At 50.3% G+C, this 23,110-nt stretch overlaps 1 long non-coding RNA gene across 2 annotated transcripts; it reads right to left on the reverse strand.

Annotated features, from left to right (window-relative positions):
- Positions 1–726: 726 nt before the first annotated feature.
- On the reverse strand, positions 727–2,936 carry LOC135192858 (uncharacterized). 2 transcript variants are annotated; one of them, XR_010309049.1, is made up of 4 exons: positions 2,853–2,936; positions 1,980–2,159; positions 1,230–1,349; positions 727–809 (listed from the first exon to the last, which is right to left on the reverse strand). It is a non-coding gene; the product is annotated as an uncharacterized LOC135192858 (long non-coding RNA). The 2 variants fall into 2 exon arrangements; XR_010309050.1 differs by lacking the exons at positions 727–809; positions 1,230–1,349 and having other exon boundaries at positions 1,847–2,159.
- Positions 2,937–23,110: the final 20,174 nt, after the last annotated feature.

Here is a 23,110-nt window from a genome sequence, read left to right on the forward strand (position 1 = left end):
AACAGCCCCTACTCTCCCAGTCTGTCCCCATAGGGGAGGCTCTGCAGCCCTCTGAGCATCTTAGTGGCCTCTTCTGGCCCCTCTGCAGCAGCTCCAGGTCCTTCTTGTGCTGTGTTCCCCAGCACTGGAGGCAGTGCTGCAGGTGAGAGCTGAGCAGAGAAGACTGGAGGGGCAGAATCCCCTCCTGTGCTGCTGCTGCTCCCCCTGCTCTGGCTGCAGCCAGCACACAGCTGGCTCTGGGCTGCCAGCCACCAGTGCTGGCTGCTAGGCACCTTGGCACCAGCTAACACCCCCAGGCCTTCTCCTCCAAGCTCTGTTTGAGAGTTTTTTTGGTGAAGGAAGAATAAAAAGGAATAGGACAACACCAAACAGAAGTCAAGAGAGAACACAAAGGAGTAAGGTAGCACCAAAACAGTCAGGGAAGAACAGCAGCAGCTAACAGCTGAGAGTGAGAAAGTGGAAAGTGCCTCTGCCATCTCCCAGAGACCTTCTCCCCCAAGACCCTCTCTCATTCCCAAATCCCAGAGGAAGAGGAGGGAGCATCTAACCATGTTGTCTGACCCACAGCTTCTCAGAGCCAACAAGATTCCAGCAAGCATTTTCCCCCGAGGTGCAGCTCAAACTCACCCAGAGTGGTGGGGTTTGCACTCACACACAGTCCTGATGGCCTCAGAATCAGCTGGGAGCAAAAGCCTTACAACTGGGTAACTCCTGGGGACATTTGGTAGCTGAGAGTGAAAATGCATCCAGAGATCCCTTGGTGCACGGAATGGTTGCTGCGCTGATTGGAGCTGTCCAAGCCATCGACCCTGCAGGAGCACAAACACAGAGCTGTGAACCTTCCACAGAGCAGGACTGGCTCAGACCTCTGCTGCAAGCTCTGCAGATTGAGCTGGGATTAAAGCTGAGAATGGGAGACAGGCAAGGCACTCTGGGCAAAGGGACACACCTCTGGCTATAACTGTGGTGACACAAGAGTATCTTGTCTCACAGACACTACCGTAGGACTCTCTTCTAAAATGTTACCCACATCCCCTCGCTTACCTCAGGACTTCCCTCCAAAATGGTCATATTCTCCCCTATGGATTACCTTAAGTTTTTCCATGCTTAAGGTCAGCTCTGTCCCACCCAATCACCTCAGCTTTCCCCTCCTACAATCTTCCTTTTTATCCCCTAGAGACTAACTCACTTTTTCCCCTATGAAACACCACTTGTGTCCTCTTGTTTACCTCCAATTTTTCCTCCAGAGTTTTCATTTCCTTCCCAATAGACCTGTTTGGCTTTTTCCTTCAAAATATCACTTCTCTGCTCTCAAGTCACCTCAGTTTCCCCTCCATAATCTTTGTTCTCTATAAAAGAGAAAAGAACACCCACAACATTTGACAAAAAAAGATGTAATAGATTTGGGTCAATCCTTGCTAGTTTAACAAACAATCAACTTCCCACAATCTAATATATAATTGCAAGGAGGTTTCTAAACCCATCAATGCTATTTAGAGCAAGCATTTAAAACCTCAACCCACCCCTGCCCTTTAAGGGCCTGCTGCCAATCAGCAGCAACAGCTCTCCAGCTGGCAAGCAGAAAGGAACATACATTAAATACAGATGTGGTCATTTGGCAGTTTCCTGCCCTCCCCCACACCAATTCACCAGGCTAACTCAGGCAGCTGGAAGTTAAGGAATTAAACTCTATTTACAGTGTGGCACAAATATACAAGCATATATACACAACACATACAGATAGTTACAAACATGAACAATTACCAACAAGTAGTAAAAGTAATACAGAAATACTAAGCCCCTCCTGAACAGCAGAACCGACCAGGAGGGCTCTTAATCCAACTCCTCTCCTGCCTTCCGCAAAAGGGGCTAACAGAGCAGGAGGTAACAAGCCTAGGGAAGAAATTCCTTTCCTCCAAATAAGAAGTTCCAAGTGGTCAGAGATCACTCCCCAAGGCTGGCACTTCACAGCAACTCACCAGAGAGATGTTTCTGTCCCCATTTTCCCAAGGGAATGCCATTCTGAACCACTTGCAAGGAGGAACTGGGTTTCCAGCAGCTCCGCCTTCTGCTAGCAAAGCATCCCCCAACAGTCAGGATTTGTGTCTGAGGCTCCACACATCTCTCCAACTTGATTTTGGCTAAAGCAATTAAGCTCCCTAAAATAAGTGGGGCAGAGGGGGGCAGAAATCAGCATGAAAAAAAAAAAGTGAGACAATTTTAACTACAGCCCAAAGGCATTTCACAGGAAGCCTCATCCTTTAACCCATTTCATGCTGGAACTCCCATCCCCAGTGCTTCCTGGTTGGCCAAGAGTCATGGAACACAAAGAAGGCACCAGCCTGCAGATGCTTGCTGCCTTGTGGCCACCAAATGGAAAGACCCCTCAGGAACCCCCAGAGGACCCCAGACCAATTTAGATACCCACAATAACTCTTTTCATGTCCCCAAAACCTCATTTCATACCTCTTTAGATGACCCTGGAATCCCCAAACATGGTCCTAGACCCTTTTACAGGCCTTTAAGAGACCCCTGCAGACAACTACACAACTCTACACACCCACACACACCTGAACAGATGCCTACAGACACTCAAAGGCCTCTCACAACACCTACAAATGCCCACAGATATCTGGAGATCCCTGCAAACCCCTAAAATCTACCTACTGACCCCTCCAGACCCACAGAGACATCTACAGACCCATGCAGACCTCTACAGACATCTACGAGCCTCTATAGAACCCTAGAGACCTCTAACAGGCCCCTACAGACACACACAGACATGCACAGGCTTCTACACACCCCTGCATACGCCTGACGACCTCTATAAAAACCTGCAAACACATACACACCTCTGACAGACTCCTTCAGGCCTGCAAGCTCACACAATCTGCTCAGACTCAGCTTCTCCCAAGCACCCCCAAGGCCTTCTCAGGGCTGCTTTTTATCATCTCCACCCCCAGCCTGCAGTGACAGGCAGGCTTGCTCCCACCCATACGCAGCACTCCGTCCTTGCTCTCATTGAATCTCACAAGCTTCACCTGGGCCCAGCTCTCCTGCCTGCCCAGGTGTTTTCTGGATGCCATCCTGTCCTTCTGCTTTCTCCACAGCACCACTCAGTTTGGGGCTGTGGTGGAGGGTTGCAAAGCCCTCTTGCAAAGCCCTCATTTGGACAGAATTGTGCCTCAAAGGACCATCAATCACGGGGTCAAAACCTTGTGCCGCCGCCGCATGACTACAGCCATGGCACCAGCTGCTGTTCTTAGCTGTGGGAGAATTTCTCCTGCAGCGGGGCATAAGCTGTAAACATGAGATTTTGTTATGGGAAAAGGACCTTGAGTTAGAAGGCACTGTGAGCACCCTACGCACACCTGCTAGGGGCTGACCCTGCCAGCCTCTCGGGGTGGGACCACAGGTTGTTTTTATAAGTAATAACCTATCTGTGCCTTACACATAACTTTGAGCCAATCGGTATTGTTCACTTGTGCCAGCATCATTTTGGCTGGATACACCTTCCTCTGAAGGTTGCATTGCCCTAATAAGGGGGCACTTGCACGGGCATTCGCACTAGCAAGCAGCTCTCACACACACCACACCGCATCACACTGCACGGCACTGATTGAACTGATCGCATTCATCAGTGCCCCAATCCACGCCTCGCCAGCATCCGGACGCCCGTGCCCAGCTTGGCTCATACCCACGGAAGCTAAGACAGCGCACTCCAATAACTTCTGAATTGTTCCAATCTACGATACTTGGGACTTTCAAACTGACTCTGGACAGTGAGTAACTGAGAAACTCGATTTAAGCCAGAATAATCTCTCAAAAGTCTACCAGCGGCACTTTCTGCCCCAGACTCTCTTCCTAAATATTCTCAAATCTTTGCTAAATTCCTAATTCATTATTCATAGACATTCTGTAAAATATAATTTCGCAACTGCAGACAAAAAACTTGTGTGGGGTAGTTGTAAATAAGATTGAGGAGGGGGAACTCCTAATATATATAATATTAAATCTTTTAAACTTTTAAAAAAAATTGGCCTCGTATTTCATTTCCCCAAAACCCAGACAGACTCCTCCACAACAGGGGCCATCTGCAAACGTGCTGCCAGTGCACCTCTATCTCATTTGGGACAGTCACGGTTTAGAGACATTAGACAAATGCGTCCTGGAGCCAAAGAACTCCTTCACTGAATGTAGACACCTACAGACCCCTCCACACCTTTAACAGACCACTGCAGCCCACTGCAGAATGCTACAGAGCCCTGCAGACCTCCACAGACCCATTAAAAGGCCCGTCCAGACCCAGGCAGACCTCTACAGACAACTAACAGACCCCTGCAAAACCCTACAGGCATCTACGGACCCCTGAAGATGCCTGCAAACACATACAGACCCCTACAGAGCTCCATAGACCCCTTCAGATATTTAACAGACCCCTGCATACATCTACAGACCCCTCCAGAACCTTAAATGATGCCTGCAGGCACCTACAGACCCACACAGAAACCTCCAAACACCTACTCAACTCTACAGACCTCTGCACACTCTTTCAGACCTTGACAAATAGCTACAGACCGCTTCACACCTCTGCAGACACCCACACTCAGCTACACACCACCACAGACATGGACAAAGCTCTACAGGCACCTTCAGACCCCTCCACACCTTTAAAAGGTGCCTGCAGACCCCTACAGACCCCTGCAGTACCCTAGAGACATCTACAGACTCCTACAGTCAACTTCAGACTTTTCAAAGGTGTCTGCAGACCCCTACAGATCCCTGCAAATTCTTCACACCCCTAAGACCTCTTCACACACCCACAGACTCCTCTACAGAACCCTACAGCCCACTACAGACCTTTAATAGATTCCTGCAGACACTTCACAGACGCTTGACAAAGCTCCACAGACCACTTCAGACCTTTAAAAGATGCCTGCAGACACCTGTGGACCCATAACAGAAACCTCCAGACACCTACTGAATGCTACAGACACTTGCAAACCCCTCCAGTCTCCTAGAGACCTCTACGGGTCCCTCCCGACCTTTCAATAGACCTCTGCAGACCCCTTCTCCACAGCCTCGGCTGCCTCCCCCGCCTTCCCCAGTGGCCCCACCACCACTTCGGCTACGGCCAGGCCGGCCACTGGCAGCCGCAGCCTGCCATCCGGCTGATTGCTGCTGATATGCGTGGAGGGGCCGGGGTAGACGTTCTCTCTCACCCAGGTGGGGTAGACGTGCACTCCCCAGTGGGAATTAGAGCCTGGCGTGAGGAGGGCCTGGGCAGATGTGCTCTCTCACCCAACGCCCCATGGTGAACCCACACCCCTGCTAATACCCTTCCAGGTCTGCCCAGACCCGGCACCGGCAGCCACTGCCCGCCAGTTTAGCTGCTCACTGCCACTTCCGCCTTGCCCCCCACACCGCTGCCACTTGCCAAATCCCCCCCTCACACCAACTTGGCTGGGTCTTGCCACCACACCTCCCCGGTTCCGCCGGCAGACGCCTGCTCCGCTGCCTCCCCCACTGGCCCCTCAGCTGCCCACCATGAACCGGCAGCCCCACCCGGCAGCTCCGGGGCCGGCCGGACCCATCACCATCAGCCACTGCACACCGGTCTGGCTGCTCGCAGCTGGTTCCATCACCCCCCACACGCTGCTGCTGCTTGCCAGTTCCCCTCCACCTCAATCTGGCCAAGCCCTGCTGCCTTCCCCCACTGGGTCCTGCTGGCAGACCTCTACTCCGCTGCCTTCCCCGCCTTCCCCACTGGCCCCACCAATGCTCACCAAGGGCCGGCAGCCCTTCCTGCCAGCCTGGCTGGCTATTGCCACTTGGGGTGGAGGGGACGGGGTCAGACATGCTCTCTCCGGCAGGACTCAGGCTCCGGTGTGGCATTGCCTGGGTAGACATGCTCTCCCACCACGTAAGGTAGACATGCTCTCTCCAACAGGCGGGGAAGATGTGCTCACCCACCCAATGCACCACAGTAAACCCGTACCCCTGCTAATGTCACTCCGGGCCTGCGCGGCCCCTGCACCAGCAGCCACTGTGGTGGCTGGTGCACTATTAGTTGACTCAGTGGTCAGTTCTTAGTCACTCCGTTGGTCGACTTTGTAGTCAACTCGGGGGTCGATTCTCAGTTGCTCTATTGGTCGACTTTGTAGTCAACTTGGGGGTCGATTATTAGTCTCTCTGTTGGTCGACTTTGTAGTTGACTCAGGGGTTGATTATTAGTCACTCCAGTGGTCGACTTTGTCATCAACTCAGAAGTTGACTATTAGTCAACTCGGGGGTCGATTCTCTGCCATTCTGTTGGTTGACTTTGTAGTTGACTCAGGGGTTGATACTTAGCTTGGCTGGTTGACATTGTTGTCGACTTGGAAGTCGAGTATTAGTCGCTCCATTGGTCAACTTTGTAGTCAATTCCGAAGTTGACTAGTGACTCTGTTGGTCGACTTTGTAGTCGACTCGGGGGTTGATTCTTAGGCTCTCTGTTGGTTGACTTTCCAGTTGACTCAGAAGTCAAATATTAGGTGACTCGGGTGTCAATTGTTAGTTGCTCCATTAGTCAACTTTGTAGTCGACTCGGGAGTCGATTCTTAGGGGCTTCATTGGTCAACTCTGTAGTCGACTCAGGGGTCGATTCTTATTCACTCCATTGGGCGAATTTGTCATCAAATTGGAACTCGACTGTTAGTCGACTTGAAAGTCGATTATTAGTCGCTCAGTTGGTCGACTTTGTAGTCGACTCATAAGTCGACAATTAGTCGCTCCGTTTGTCGACTTTGTAGTTGACTTGGAAGTCAATTATTAGTCGCTCCGATGGATGAGTTTTGCATCAACTTGGAAGACGATTCTTAGTTGACTTGGGGGTTGATTTTAGTCGCTCCTTTGGCTGACTTTGTAGTCAATTCGGAAGTTGACTATTAGTTGACTTGGGATCGATTCTTAGTCACTCCAATGGTTGACTTTGTAGTTGATTTGGATGTTGACTATTACTCGACTCGGGGGTCAATTCTTAGTCGCTCCGTTTGTCAACTATTGGTTGCTCCATTGGTCGACTTCTGCATCAACTCGGAAGATGACTTTTAGTCGACTTGGGGGTCGATTCTTAGTTGCTACGTTGTCAACTTTTGAGTCAACTCAGGGGTCGATTTTTAGTCGATCTGTTGGTCGACTTTGTAGCCGACTCGGAGGTTGATTGTTAGTTACTCCGTTGGTTGACTTTGTAGTCGAATTGGAAGTCGACTACTGGTCGACTCGGGGGTCGATTCTTAGTTGCTCCATTGGTCAACTTTTTAGTCAACTCGGAAGTCGATTATTAGTCACTCAGTTGGTCGACTTTGTAGTCTACTCAGAAGTCGACTAATAGACAACTCGGGGGTCGATCCTTAGTTGCTCCGTAGGTCGACTTTGTAGATGACTCAGAAGTCATTTGTTAGTCGACTCGGGGGTCACAGTATCACAGTATCACAGTATTATCAGGGTTGAAAGAGACCTCACAGATCATCAAGTCCAACCCTTTACCACAGAGCTCAAGGCTAGACCATGGCACCAAGTGCCACGTCCAATCCTGCCTTGAACAGCTCCAGGGACGGCGACTCCACCACCTCCCCGGGCAGCCCATTCCAGTGTCCAATGACTCTCTCAGGGAAGAACTTTCTCCTCACCTCCAGCCTAAATCTCCCCTGGTGCAGCCTGAGGCTGTGTCCTCTCGTTCTGGCGCTGGCCACCTGAGAGAAAAGAGCAACCTCCTCCTGGCCACAACCACCCCTCAGGTAGTTGTAGACAGGAATAAGGTCACCTCTGAGCCTCCTCTTCTCCAGGCTAAACAATCCCAGCTCCCTCAGCCTCTCCTCGTAGGGCTTGTGCTTGAGGCCTCTCACCAGCCTTGTCACCCTTCTCTGGACACGCTCAAGCATCTCAGTGTCCTTCCTAAACTGGGGGGCCCAGAACTGAACACAGTACTCAAGGTGTGGTCTAACCAGTGCAGAGTACAGGGGCAGAATGACCTCCCTGCTCCTGCTGACCACACCATTCCTGATGCAAGCCAGGATGCCATTGGCTCTCTTGGCCACCTGGGCACACTGCTGGCTCATGTTCAGGTGGGTATCAATCAGTACCCCCAGATCCCTCTCTGTTTGGCTGCTCTCCAGCCACTCCGACCCCAGCCTGTATTTCTGCATGGGGTTGCTGTGGCCAAAGTGCAGCACCCTGCACTTGGAGCTATTGAACACCATCCCATTGGACTCTGCCCATCTGTGCAGGCGGTCAAGGTCCTGCTGCAGAGCCCTTCTGCCCTCCAACTCAGTCACATCTGCCCCCAGCTTAGTGTCATCTGCAAACTTGCTGATGACTGACTCCATGCCCTCATCCAGATCATCTATGAAGATGTTAAAGAGGATGGGGCCCAGCACTGATCCCTGAGGGACACCACTAGTGACTGGCCGCCAGCTGGATGTGGTACCATTCACCACCACTCTCTAGGTCTGGCCCTCCAGCCAGTTCCTAACCCAGCACAGAGTGTTGCCATCCAAGCCATGGGCTGACAGCTTAGCCAGCAGTTTGCTGTGGGGGACAGTGTCAAAGGCCTTGCTGAAGTCCAGATAGACCACATCCGCTGGCTTCCCCACATCCACCAAGCGGGTCACCTGATCATAGAAGGAGATCAGGTTAGAAAGGCAGGATCTGCCCTTCCTAAACCCATACTGGCTGGACCTGAGCTCTCTGCCATCCCTCAGGTGCACTCTTATAACCCCCAAGATAACCTGCTCCATCGGTTTCCCTGGCACTGAGGTCAGGCTGACAGGTCTGTAGTTCCCAGGTTCCTCCATCCCACCCTTCTTGTGGATGGGGACCACGTTGGCCACTTTCCAGTCTCCCGGGACCTCTCCAGTGAGCCAGGACTGCTGGAAGATGATGGAGAGTGGCTTGGCCAGCTCAGCTGCCAGCTCTCTCAGCACCCTGGGATGGATCCCATCTGGTCCCATGGACTTGTGGGTGTCCAGATGGCTCAGCAGGTCCTGAACTACTTCTTCATGAATTTCCAGGGGAACACACTGCTCCCCGACCCCATCTCCCAGTTCAAGAGGCCACTTGCCCTGAACTCCACCCTCCTTACTGTTGAAAATTGAAGCAAAGAAGACATTCAGGACCTCAGCCTTTTCTTCGTCATCAGTTATAGTGTTCCCCTCCTGGTCCAAGAAGGAGTGGAGGCTCTACTTGCCCTTCCTTTTAGCATTGATGAATTTATAAAAGTGTTTTTTATTATCTTTCATGGAAGTGGCAGCCTAAGTTCTAGCTGGGCCTTAGCCTGTCTAATTTTTCTCCTGCATAGTCTGGCTACCTCCTTAAACACGTCAGGAGAAGCCTCCCCCTCCTTCCAAAGGCGATACACCCTCTTTTTTTCCCCCAATTCCTTCAGGAGCTGTTTACTCATCCAGGCTGGTCTCCTTCCCCGCCGACTAATCTTTCGGCACATGGGAACTGCCAGCTCCTGTGCCTTCAAGAGCTCTTGTTTAAAGCAGGTCCAACCATCCTGGACCCCTTTGTTCTCAAGGACTGCTGCCCAGGGGATTTTGGAAATAATTTTCTTAAGCAAATTGAAGTTTGCCCTCCGAAAGTCCAAGGTGTAGGAGCAAGGTTAATGAGATGTGACTAGGTCTGAAGGCAAAGGCAGAAGTAAGAAACAAAATGGAGAAAAAGTCTTTCTTCTTCCCAGAGTTCTCAGCGTAACTGTGAGAGAAGGAGACACCATGGTTTTCATTCCATTGCCTGTTATCAAGTTCTTTTACCAAAACATTCTAGCTTGCTTCAAACTAGCACAATCCACCCCTTGTCTACTTCGCTCAGAGTATCACTGAGAATTATCCAATCTAATCTAAACCAATATTTACACTAAAACAATATACACAAGTTCAATTCACACTTCAATCAGATGTAGGTGATTCAAAAGCTCAGAACAGGGACTCCCAGGTGACGTTGGGTTCGTGCTCACATATTGTAGATTTCTCTCATAGATTCTTCCAGTGTTGGGCGCCGATGTTACCTAGAACAGAAAACTCCTAACAACTTATATTATACACTCTGAATTTAAACTCTTTCAGCTAAGGTTAGATTTTTCTGTGGAATACACTGAATTTCACCATTCTCCTCCATTACCCAATATGTATGACCAGGACCTTCAGCAGAAACCACCCCTCGGACAGGTTTCCCTTCGCCCGAAGGAGAAAATACCCAAACAGTTTTCCCTAACAGATTCTTCTCACGTACAACAGGAACTTTATCACCGTCTACTGTTTGGACCAAATCTGATTGTGCAGGTCCTGCTCTGTTTACTGAACCTCTACTATTTACCAACCAGGTAGCTTGTGCTAAATGTTTGTCCCAGTTTTTCAGAGTTCCACCTCCCATGGCTTTTAGGGTGGTTTACAGCAAACCGTTGAAGCGTTCAATCTTCCCTGAAGCTGGTGCATAGTAGGGTATGTGATAGATCCATTCAATACCATGCTCTTTGGCACAATTTTTCACAAGATTGTTTTTGAAATGAGTACCATTGTCTGACTCGATTCTCTCTGGAGTTCCATGTCTCCACAAGATTTGTCTCTCCAAACTAACAATGGTGTTACGTGCAGTAGCATGTGGAACTGGATAGGTTTCCAACCATCCAGTGCTGGCTTCTACCATCATCAGCACATACTGCTTGCCAGAACGAGATCGAGGTAAAGTGATGTAGTCAATCTGCCAGGCTTCACCATACTTGTACTTTGACCATCTCTCACCATACCATAAGGGCTTGATTCGCTTAGCCTGCTTAATAGCAGCACAAATGTCACAGTCATAGATGACTTGGGTGATAGCGTCCATGGACAAGTCAATTGACCTATCACGAGCCCATCGGTATGTTCCATCTCTGCCTTGATGTCCAGACGAATCATGGGCCCACCGAGCTAAGAACAGCTCACCTCGGTGTTTCCAATCAAGGTCAATGTCAAGTTCAGAGTTGATATCAACTTGAGCAATCTTAGCAGCTTGATCTGCTTTCTGGTTGTGTTTATGTTCCTCAGTAGCTCTGGTCTTGGGCATGTGTGTGTCTACGTGCCGCACCTTCACTGGAATTTTCTCCAGCCGTGCATCAATGTCCTGTCATAGATCAGCACACCAAATAGGCTTTCCTTTCCTCTGCCAATCATTCTTCTTCCAGTCCTTTAGCCAACCCCATAGAGCATTGGCTACCATCCATGAGTCGGTGTAGAGGTAAAGGATAGGCCAACTCTCGCGTTCAGCCACATCGAGAGCAAGTTGAACAGCTTTTACCTCAGCAAACTGACTGGATTCTCCTTCTCCATATTTCGTTTTGGTAACTCTCCTGGTTCAACTCCAGACTGCTGACTTCCATCTTTGCTTGTTCCCAACAAGACGACAGGAACCATCTGTGAACAAAGCATAGTTCTTCTCCTGATCAGAGAGATCACCATAGGGAGGAGCTTCCTCAGCACGAGTTATTTTCTCCTCTGGAGGTTTGGAACAGTCTGTGCCTTCTGGCCAGGTGGTGATCACCTCCACCAGACCAGGTCGGTCAAGATTACCCATTCGTGCTCGTTGGGTTATCAAAGCCATCCATTTAGACCAGGTTGCATCTGTGGCATGATGTGGTGATGAACCTTTGCCCTTGAACATCCAGTTTAGAACTGGCAGTCTAGGAGCTAAAAGCAATTGTGACTCAGTTCCAATCACTTCAGAAGCTGCTTTCACTCCCTCATAGGCTGCTAGAATCTCTTTCTCAGTTGCAGTGTAATTTGTCTCTGAACCTCTGTAGCAAAGTCCCCAGAAACCAAGTGGACGACCACGTGTCTCATTTGGAGCTCTCTGCCAAAGACTCCAAGTTGGACCATTGTCACTGGCAGCCGTGTACAGAATGTTCTTAATGTCCAGACCAGATCACACAGGTCCCAATCCCACTGCATGGACTATTTCTCGTTTGATCTGATCAAAGGCTGCTTGTTGTTCAAGTCCCCACTCGAAATTGTTTCTCTTACGAGTTACATCATGCAGAGGTTTGACAATCTGACTGAAACCAGGAATGTGTAGTCTCCAAAATCCCACCACACCAAGAAAAGAAAGTGTGTCCTTCTTACTAGTGGGAACTGCCATGGTAGAGACTTTGTTAATCACATCCTGAGGAATGTGACGGTGACCATCTTGCCACCGCACTCCCAGAAACTGAATTTCTTTGGCAGGTCCTTTGACCTTGTCTCTCCTAATGGCAAAACCTGCTTGCAACAGAATGTCAATGATTTTGTTACCTTTCTCAAAGACTTCCTCAGCAGTTTGTCCCCACACAATGATGTCGTCGATGTACTGGATGTGCTCTGGAGCTTTACCTTTCTCCAGTGCATTGTGGATGACTGAGTGACAGATGGTTGAGCTGTGTTTCCACCCCTGAGGCAAATGGTTGAACTGGTACTGGATTCCTCTCCAGGTGAATGCAAACTAAGGCCTGCACTCCTTTGCTATGGGAATAGAGAAGAAAGCATTAGCAATGTCTATGGTTGCACACCACTTAGCCTCCTTCGATTCCAGCTCATACTGGAGTTCCAGCATGTCCGGCACAGCTGCGCTCATGGGTGGCGTCACCTCGTTGAGGGCACAAAAGTCTACTGTGAGTCTCCAGTCACCATTGGGTTTGCGCACAGGCCAGATGGGACTGTTGAAAGGTGAATGAGCTTTCTCGATGACAGCCTGACTCTCCAGTTGACGAATCAGCTGATGAATGGGCAACAACGAGTCACAGTTAGTTCTGTACTGCCTATGATGAACAGTTTGTGTTGCAATTGGCACCTCCAGATCCTCTATGTCATGATGTCCCACAACTGCAGATTCATCAGAAAATTCAGGTCTAATGGACAATTTCAATTTATCATCCTCAATCTCTACAGATGCTATTCCAAAAGCCCATTTGTGACCCTTAGGATCTTTGAAACAACCTTGTCTCAAAAAGTCAATTCCCAGAATGCAAGGCGCATCAGGACCAGTTACAATAGTATGTGTCTTCCACTCTTTATCAGTTAAACTGATCTCAGCCTGTATCTTAGTTAACTCTTGAGATCCACCAGTGATTCCAAAAATAGATATGGACTCTGTGCCTTTACAATTAGATGGCAATAAAGTACACTGAGCACCTGTGTCAACTAAAGCCCTGTATTTCCGAACTCTTGAACTGCCAGGCCACCTAATGAATACATTCCAATAGATTCGGTTCTCTCCACTATCCCTTTCCTCCTCCTGGCTGGAGGCAGGGGACCCCTAATGCTGAACATGGCATGTAGGGTGTACACAGTGATTGGTGGTGTTGTGAGAGGAATTGCAACTGTTGGAACAATTGCAGTTGCTCTCGGGAGCTGAAGAAGTGACAGCTACTTTCCTGGCATTGCTGCCTCTGTTTCTGCCACTCTGCAGATCCTTGACTCTCTTTGAAAGAGCTGAAGTAGGTTTACCGTCCCATTTGTTCATGTTCTCACCATATGTGTCACGCAGAAGTATCCATAGTGGCACACGTGATTGATGATGTCTGGGTGGAATTTGTCTCCTCCTAGGCTGGAATTGCCTTGCAGGAGGTGGACGTCTGTTCGTGACTGCAGAAACATGCACCCATTCAGATGATGCAGGGATGGTATCTTTTACCAGATTCGAGATTGAGGTTGTAAGGTCCTCCTTCAGTTCTTTCATGCTCTCCTTAATGCCATCTCTAATACCATCTTTAAGCTCTGTAGTCATAGTCTTTATGGCACAGATTATACCAGAATGTGACAAGCTGTCCTCTATCTGCCTGAGCTGGTCAGTGAATTCACCAACAGTGAAAGATCTTCCATTATCACTCCTTGCTAGGAATTTACTGGCCAAGATGTTAGCATAGGATGAAGGAGCAAGCTTAATCAGCTTCTTCATGAGACCTGTTCCCAAAGGAATATCATCTGGCTCATGAGTACCATGATCTCCATAAAGCACTTCCTTCACAGCAAACTCCTTCAGAAGCTTAATTCCCTGCTCAATGGTGTTCCACTTCTTGGCAGCCCATGGCCAATCATCTCGGGAAGGATATCTCACAGCCACAGCCAACAAAAGGCGTGTCCACAAGCTAACCCTACCAAGAGGACTTGCTAGGTATTTGTCCACTCCACTCTCCTTAGTGAGTGGTCCCAGCTGCTTGGCAGATTTGTCTCCTACCTGCAGGGCATTAGCACCAATGCCACAGCATCTCACTAACCAGTTTAGGATTGGCTCACCTGATTCCCTTGTATATTCCTTCCTAACTTCCCTGACCTCTCTGTGTGGATCCTTGGAGCCCTGGATGTCATCTTCCACCTCCCCTTCCCCCTGTTGTTCTGGTGATGCCTGGCCTAGCAGAACCTTCCTCATAGCACTCCTAAACTCATTGGACCATCCTCTCTCTTGGCAGCCAACCTCACAGCACTCTTCTCACTTGAGTATTGATGTCTCAGCATATCTACAAGGTCTCGCAGACTAACTATCTCCTCCTCCTCTTCTCCTTGCTGCTGATCACCAGAGGTCCCCTCTCTTACATCCTCCTGCGAACCACTCTTTGTCTTAGCTTTTGCCTTAGCAGGTGCCAGAAGGGCCTGAGCAGCAACAGACTTGGATGTGTCTGCTGGAGGGTTTGAATCATTAGGGGTCTGACCTGGAGCTTGTGAGTTCAGCTCTGCCTTACTTTGAACAGCAGGATTTTGGTTTTGGTCTGCTGGCTGGGGATTCGAATTGGCTGAGCTGGTGTCATTAGGATTTGGACTGACTGGGCTAGCGTCACCAGCATTAGTAGTATTATTAGCGTTAGTGGGATTATTTGCCTGTCCTCCTGGGATGTCTGTCCACCCTGACGTGTTATCATTGTTGCTAGGAACATTCTGATTTTGGGTACCTGCCTGTCCTCCTAGGACTCCTGCCAAACTCTGCCTGTTATTTTTGTTATCATTGTTATTGTTTATGTTACTGGCGGGAACATTGGCCATGTTCCCAGCACTTGGAGAAGGAGGGGCAGAGGCTGGCAAGGGGGAAGCAGATTGCTGAGAAACTGTTACTGAATTTGGTTTTGAGACAGAATTTTTCCTAGCCCTTACAGAAGCTGGTCTTGAATTTTTCACCAATAATGCCAAAATTAATATGAGTATTAATCCCATGAGACAGATATTAAAAATTGAGAGAATTAAAACAGTTTTACACGAGCAGTTTGCTAAACAAACATCTGGAATCCCAGTCTTAGGCTGAATCATTCTCAAAGTTGTGGGTAAAGCAGAACCTCGATTGATCGTAACATTATTGACAAAAGCTCTTGAATTACCACTAGTAATATTCTCAGTGACACTAAAACCAGCATAACCAAGAATAAAATCACCCCAGCTCCAGAGCATGCTTGAAAGCTCAGCTTTGACCTTCTTAAAAACTACATGAAGCAAGAAATAAACAATTTGATCTTTGATCCAATTGTACACAAAAAAAACAGAAAACAGGCCACACAATAATCCCCACCAAGTACAATAGCTGCCTTATTAGCTTCATCTTAATTCCCACAGTTAATTACCAGTCACTCATATAACTAGCCCCACGTTGGGAAAGCCAATAATAAAACGTGATGGTTTGGGCTCTTACCCGCCCCCCCTCCACTTTTGGATTTGCCCCAGCTAACTCAGACGGCCTCTGGGAATATAAATGAAGCTATTTATTTACAGCTAGCAGAATATACAAGCAGCTATTTACAATATATACACTTATATACAATTATATACAGAAATATACAAAGGATAAACAATACAAAAGCACAACTCCCCTCCCAGAAACCTGAGTCCCCAGGAGGGGCTCTCAAAGCACCCCAACACCTCCCCCGGCCCTCTCAACCTTACCCCAGTTCTCAGGAAGAAGAGAGGTGCAGCCAAGAGGTTAGGGAGCAAGGTTAGTGGGAGCAGGGTTAATGAGATGTGACCAGGTCTGAAGGCAAAGGCAGAAGTAAGAAACAAAATGGAGAAAAAGTCTTTCTTCTTCCCAGAGTTCTCAGCGTAACTGTGAGAGAAGGAGTCACCATGTTTTTCATTCCATTGCCTGTTATCAAGTTCTTTTACCAAAACATTCTAGCTTGCTTCAAACTAGCAAACTCCACTATCTCGTGATCATTACACCCCAGGCAGCCTCCCACTGCCACAATTCCTACCATCCCTTCTCTGTTGGAGAGCAGCAGGTCAAGCTGAGCTTGACCCCTAGTAGGCTCCATTAACAGCTGGGTCATGAAGCTGTCCTCCATACACTCTAGAAATCTCCGGGACTGCCTCCTCTCTGCTGAATTAAGTTCCCAGCAGATATCTGGCAGGTTAAAGTCACCCACAAGGACAAGATCAGAAGATCTTGAGACAGCCTCCAACTGTTTATAAAATATCTCATCTGTTTCCTCATCCTGGTTGGGTGGTCTATAACAGACTCCAACCAGGATGTCAGATTTGTTAGTCCTCTGATTTTAACCCACAAGCTCTCAACCCCTTCGTCCCTCACCTCGAGCTCAGTGGCAAGGAGTGGCTCCCTAATATACAGGGCCACCCCTCCTCCTCTTCTCCCTTGCCTATCTCTCCTGAAGAGGTTATATCCCCCCAGTATAGCACTCCAGTCATGCCTGTCATCCCACCAAGTTTCTGAAATGGCAACTATATCATAGTCGCCCTGGTGGACCAGGACTTCCAATTCCTCCTGCTTGTTACCCAAGCTGCTTGCATTGGTGTAGATGCACTTCAGCTGGGCTCTCAATTCCCCAATTGTCCCTAGTTTCCTTCCCGTTCTCTCCTTCTCAGAGAGAGTAATTGCCTCACCCACCCCCTTCATATCTAGTTTAAAGCCCGCCTAATGAGCCTTGCCAATTCCAGTGCCAGGACTCTCCTGCCCCTCTTAGATAACTGAACCCCATCGTGATCAAGCAGGTCCGGCTCATTAAAAGTTCCCCCAAGGTCGAAGAAGCCAAAGTTCCCCCTCTCACACCATCCCTTGAGCCAGCCGTTGATGTCATAGGTTCTGCTGTTCCTCTCTGTGAACTCTCTTGCCACAGGGGGTACTGAGCAGAACACCACTTGTGCTCCTGCCCCAGCTATCAATTTCCCCAGGGACTTGAATTCCTTTTTAATTGCCCTGGTTCCCTTCTTCTCGATTTCATCCCTGCCAGCCTGTATTATCAGTAAGGGGTAATAATCAGAGGGCTGGATTAGGTTTGGGAGTCTCCTGGTGATATCCCTAACCCAGGCACCAGGAAGGGAGCAGACCTCCCTGTGAGATGGGTTGGGATGACAGATGGGTCCCTCCATCCCCCTCAAAACTGAGTCTCCAACGACTAAGATTCTCCTCTCTTTTTTGTTTTTTGTGGAGCTAGTCACCACAGTTGGTGGGGACTGCTCCACCCTAGGCATCCTGGCTGGATGCTCCTCAGCCCTCCCATCCTCCCTGCTCTCTTCATGAAGCGCCTCATATTTGTTATGCAAGGGCAGTGGAAGAGGAGGAGAGGGCCGAGGTGGACTTCTCTTACTGCCTTTGACAGGGATTTGTATCCATCCCTCCCTGTTTCCAGGGGCAGTTCCCTTATCAGGGGCGATCTGCAGAGCCTGCTCCCACAAATCCAGCTCCCTTTCATTTTCCCTTATCGACCTGAGCCTGGATACTTCATCCTTAAGCTCAGCCACCTCATCTTTCAATCCTGCCACCAAAGTGAGCAGAAAGTTCACCTGCTCACACCTAGCACAATTGTTCTCCCCTTCCCCTTCTGCAGTGAGTGAGAGGCTCCAGCACTCTCTGCATCCAGTAGCCTGGACTCCTATGTGTTCCTGGGTGCAGTCTGTCTGCGTGCATACACTTTTCCTGCCCTTTGTAGTTCGAGTGACAGGCATAGTGCACAGAGATATTGACAGTCAGAGACAGAAGAGAGGAGAGAGGAAAGGAAAAAAAAAAAAAAAAAAAAAAGCTCCCGCAGGCAGGCTACCTTTTCACTCTCTCAGCTCGGCAGCCAAAACGGCGGCCAGCGCGGCACGCGAGACCACAGCCCTGCCTTCCCCCTGCTTACCTTAAAGTCTCTCTCAGAACCATGGAGAGCAGCAGAACGGAGCAGAAAAACCAAACCCAGCAGCAATCCCAGCAGAGCTTTTCACTCTCTCGGCTCAGCAGCCAAAATGGGTCAATTCATAGTCGCTACGTTGGTCAACTTTGTAGTTGTCTCAGGGGGTGATTCATAGTCACGCTGTTGGTCAACTTAGTACTCGACTCGGGAGTCGATTTTAGTAGCTTTGTTGGTCGACTTTGTAGTCGACTCAGGGGTCGAGTATTAGTCGACGGGGGTCAATTCTTAGTCGCTCCATTGGTCGACTTTGTAGTTGACTCAGAAGTCTGCTATTAGTCTACTCAGGAATGGATTCTTAGTCACTCTGTTGATTGACTTTGTAGTTGATTTGGAATTCAACTGTTAGTTGACTTAGGGGTCACTTCTTAGTCGCTCCGTTGGTCAACTTTGTCATTGACTTGGATGTCAACTATTAGTTGCTCTGTTGGTCGACTTTGTAGTCTACTCAGAAGTTGACTATTAGACAACTCGGGGGTCGATCCTTAGTCACTCCATAGGTCGACTTTGTAGACGACTCGGGGGTCGATTTGTAGTCGCTACATTGGTCAACTTTGTAGTTGACTCAGAAGGCGACTATTAGTTGCTCCATAGGTCGACTTTGTAGATGACTCAGAAGTCGACTATTAGTCGCTCTGTTGGTCGACTTTGTAGTCGACTAGGGCGTCCATTCTTAGTCACTCCATTGGTCAACTTTCTAGTCGACTCAGAAGTCGGCTATTAGTCGACTCAGGGATCGATTCTTAGTCGCTCCATTGGTTGACTTTGTAGTCGATTCGGAAGTTGACTATTAGTCAACTTGGGGGTTGATTTTAGTAGCTTCATTGGTTGACTTTGTAGTCAACTCGGGGGTCAATTCTTAGTCGATGGGGGTCGATTCTTAGTTGCTCTGTTGGTTGACTGTTTAGTCGACTCGGGGGTCAATTCTTAGTCGCTCCGTTGGTCGACTTTGTAGTTGGCTCAGGTGTCAATTCTTAGTCGCTCCATTGGTTGACCTTGTAGATGACTTGGGCGTCAATTCTTAGTCGCTCCGTTAGTCAACTTTGTAGTCGATTCTGGGGTCGATTTGTAGTCCTTCCTTTGATCAACTTTTAGTCAACTTGGAGGTCGACTATTATTCGACTTGGCAGTCTATTCTTAGTCACTCCATTGGGTGACTTTGTAGTCAACTTGGAGGTCAACTATTAGTCTACTTGGGGGTCGATTTTAGTAGCTTCATTGGTCAACTTTGTAGTCAACTTGGAAGTCAACTATTGGTTGCCCCATTGGTCGACTTTGTAGTCATCTCAGAAGTCGACTATTAGTCAACTCGGGGTTCAAATCTTAGTCGCTCCCTTGGTCGACTTTCTAGTCAACTCCAAGGTGGGCTATTAGTCAACTCGGGGGTCGATTCTTAGTCGCTCCATTGGTAGACTTTGTAGTCCACTCAGGGGCCGAGTGTTAGTAGATGGGGGTCGATTATTAGTCGCTCCGTTGGTCAACTTTGTAGTTGACTTGGGGGTTGATTCTTAGTCTCTCCATTGGTCAACTTTGTAGTCGCCTCAGAGGTCGAGTATTAGTCGACGGGGGTCGATTATTAGTCGCTCCGTTGGTTGACTTTTTAGGTGAATTAGGAGTTGACTATTAGTCAATTAGGGTGTCGATTATTATTCGACTTGGGAGTCGGTTCTAAGTCGATGTGCGCATCAACTTTTTAGTCAATTTGGGAGCTGATCATTAATTGATTTGGGGGTCGATTATTAGTCGATCTGGGAGTTGACTGTAAGACGATGTGCGGGTCAACTTTTAGTCGATTTGGGGTCGATTATTAGTCAATTCAGGAGTCGGCTATTAATCGATTTGGGGGTTGATTATTAATCAATTTGGGAGTCAGTCATTGTCGCGGATGCGTTATTCTGTGACCTACGCTGGTTTTGCGGAGGGGAGAAATTAATTAATGTGAGAGGATATTTATAAAACTATGTATTTATTAACTTCCAATATTTCAACTCTCGCCAACCGCAACCACTGAACTACATTATTAAAAGGATTCTTTACTCTCTTACGAAGATATTCTAGGAGAGATATCTACAGAAAACTTATTCATAACTAGCAAACATTCAAAATACTAACAGAGAGAGAGAGAGAGAGTTTCCCCGTGGCTCAATGCCGCCTGAGGTCTTACACAGTTTGCCCAGCAAAGCGGAGCTGAAAACTGCTCCCTGCTTTATGGCAGAGGTAATAGAAATTACAGAGGCATCTACTCACAATTCTTATCAATTATTAATCACCCTCCAGGGCTGCGTCAGCCTATTGCAAGTGTCCAATTCTTCAGGATCTCTGCCTGTGGACTTCAAGGCTGGAATCCTCCGGCGTCAAGGGAAATGGCAGGCTCTGGCCTTACTGCTGCTGGATTCTGCTGGCTGTTCTCTCCAGGGGTACGCAGGCAGGATCTGCAGGTGCAGAGGCAGGATTCCGTGCAGTCTGAGTAGGGGTCCAATGCTTGCTCCTCAGGCCGATCGAACGCAGACAAGTGGGTCTGCTCCCGGCAACCCACGGCAATGTGCACACCAGGCAATCATACAAAGGCAGGCATAAAGCTGCAAGGAAATACGCAGGCAGGCAGGCAAGCATGTGGTGGAGCCGCAAGTAATGTGGGGAAGGCCCTGCACATGAGCCTGTGCACCCCTATTTATCAAATGTGGGCTGAGAGTTAACGGTCTCATTGGCCACTCGAATGACCAATCAGGTTGGCAGTCATCCGAACCCTACCACACTAGATGAAACCCACAGGCTTGGACTCCAAATACGGGAATCACGTGGGCCCAGTACCAGGCAGGCCCGAGCTGGGCGTGTGGGGACTTACACAATCAGGTGTCCCTTTGTTCTCGTTTACGCCTGGTGCAGGCAGAGAGACATGCCCGGGCAGAGCAGGCATAAATAAACCTGCTTTCAGGCCTACAGGCCCTCCACAACACCTCTACGACAAAAACCTAGACACCCCCAGATGACCACGGCTGGCCACTGGGCTGCCTCTCAGCGTCTCAGAACAAGGGCAACACGCGTTGCCCAGACACAGTGGGGCAAGGTACTTTCCCTTTTGTTGGTGAGCAATGCCAGATGTCGCTCGCTGTCCGGGCCCGCACAGGCTCCGTCTCACAGCTGGGCAAGACCTCCTTCATCCTTGCTACTCATGGGGTGCACGCGGGTGGCCGCCCCCAGCCGCTGCGCTCCTGCCCGTTCCCGCGGGCCTGTTCCGTCAACCCAGTGAGGAAACCATGGCGGATGTCAGCCTGCCCCCTGCTCAGCTGGGCTGGGCAGGTGGCTTCATGAGCAGCCGTTTGGTAGCGGTGCTTTGGGAGTGCCTAGGGTGCAGGTCCCCTATATATGGATTGGAGGGTCTGGCTGGTGGCACTGGCCCATGGAACGCAGCTGCACCTGGCGGTGAGATGCATGAATTACGCCAGGGTTTACGATGAGGCAGCGTGAAACAGTGACCCTTGGCAACTTGTGGCAAAGGGGAGAGAGCACGTCTACCTTCATGGGGTGGGGTGATAGAGAGGGTAGACTGTCATTCAATGGCTGCCGGTCCACGTACAGTGGCTGAGGGGCCAGTGGGGAAGGCAGCCGAAGCAGCGGAGAAGGGGTCTGCCAGCGGGACTGGGGGGCGATGGCGGCAGGACCCGGACGAGTTGGTGGGGGGGGGGGGGGGGGGGGCGGAAGCGGCAAGCAGCAATGGCATGGGAGGGGCGGCAGAAGTGGCAGCGAGCAGCCGAACCGACGGGTTGTGCCTGATGATGCCGGATCCGGCCAGCCCCGGAGCTGCCGGGCGGGGCTACCGGTTCATGGTGCGGGGCTGAGGGGCCAGTGTGGACGCCAGGGGATGCAGTGGTGAAGGGGTCTGCCGGCAAGGCGGTGGGGGCGGTGGCAGAACCCAGCCAGGTTGGTGGGGGGGGGGAAAACGGCAAGCAGCAGTGGTGTGGGGGGGGCGGAGAAGCGGCAGCAAGCAGCCAAACTGCCGGGCTGCAGGTGCCGGTGCCAAATCCAGCCAGCTCTTGAGCAGCCAGGCAGGGCTGCCGCTTCACGGTGGTGGGCTGAGGGGCCGGTGGGGTGGCAGGGGATGCAGTGGTGAAGGGGTCTGCCGGCAGGAATGGGGGGGGGGGGTTGGCAGCAGGACCCCGCCGTGCTGCAGTTGGGGGGGGAACCGGTAAGCGGCAGCAGCGTGGGGGGGATGGCGGAAGTGGCTGCAAGCAGCTGAACTGGTGGACTGCAGCTGCTGTTGTCGGGTCCGGGCTGACCCGGAGTGGCGTGGCAGGGCTACACGTTCACAGTGGGGCGTGGGGTGGGAGAGCACCCTCACACCATGCTCTAAGTCCCACTGCAGAGCGCATGTCTACCCCACCTGGGTAAGAGAGCACATCTACCCCAACCCTTGCATGTTAAGCTCTAAGTCTCGGTGGGGAGCGCCATGTCTACCCCGGCCTCTGCACACCAGGCTCTACGCCCCACTGGAGACCGCATGTCTACTCGGAGGGGGCAGGAAAAAAAAAAGTTGGTGGAAGTCGGACCCCTCCGCTGCACGGTGAGGGGCCACCTGCTCTCACCCCCTTTGGGAAAGCCCCCAGCTGGCTGCCACGTGCACTCCGGGTGGGAGCCTGCGGGGCCCCCCCACTAGTCCCTGCCGCTTTTGCGGATTTATGCCCTGCCCTAGCCTGGGCAGTGGCACGGGTGGAACCTGCAGCATGCCCCTCTTGCGCCAGACCGCGTCCCCCCAATGCCCGCGAGGTAGGAGTAGCACAGTGGTGCTGGCCCAGAGGCCACAGCAAGGAAAGCAACGGAAGTGGCACCGTAATGGGGCCCGCGCCCCTCAGCTCATGCGCCCACCACCCCCTATGGAGGTATGAGGAGGAAAAGGGCCGTAGCTTGGCCCGCGCCCCCCTGAGGCCACGCGGCCCCAGGGTGCCAACACCACACACCGTG

This window comes from Pogoniulus pusillus, chromosome W, assembly GCF_015220805.1.
Source record: "Pogoniulus pusillus isolate bPogPus1 chromosome W, bPogPus1.pri, whole genome shotgun sequence".
Classification (NCBI taxonomy): domain Eukaryota; kingdom Metazoa; phylum Chordata; class Aves; order Piciformes; family Lybiidae; genus Pogoniulus; species Pogoniulus pusillus.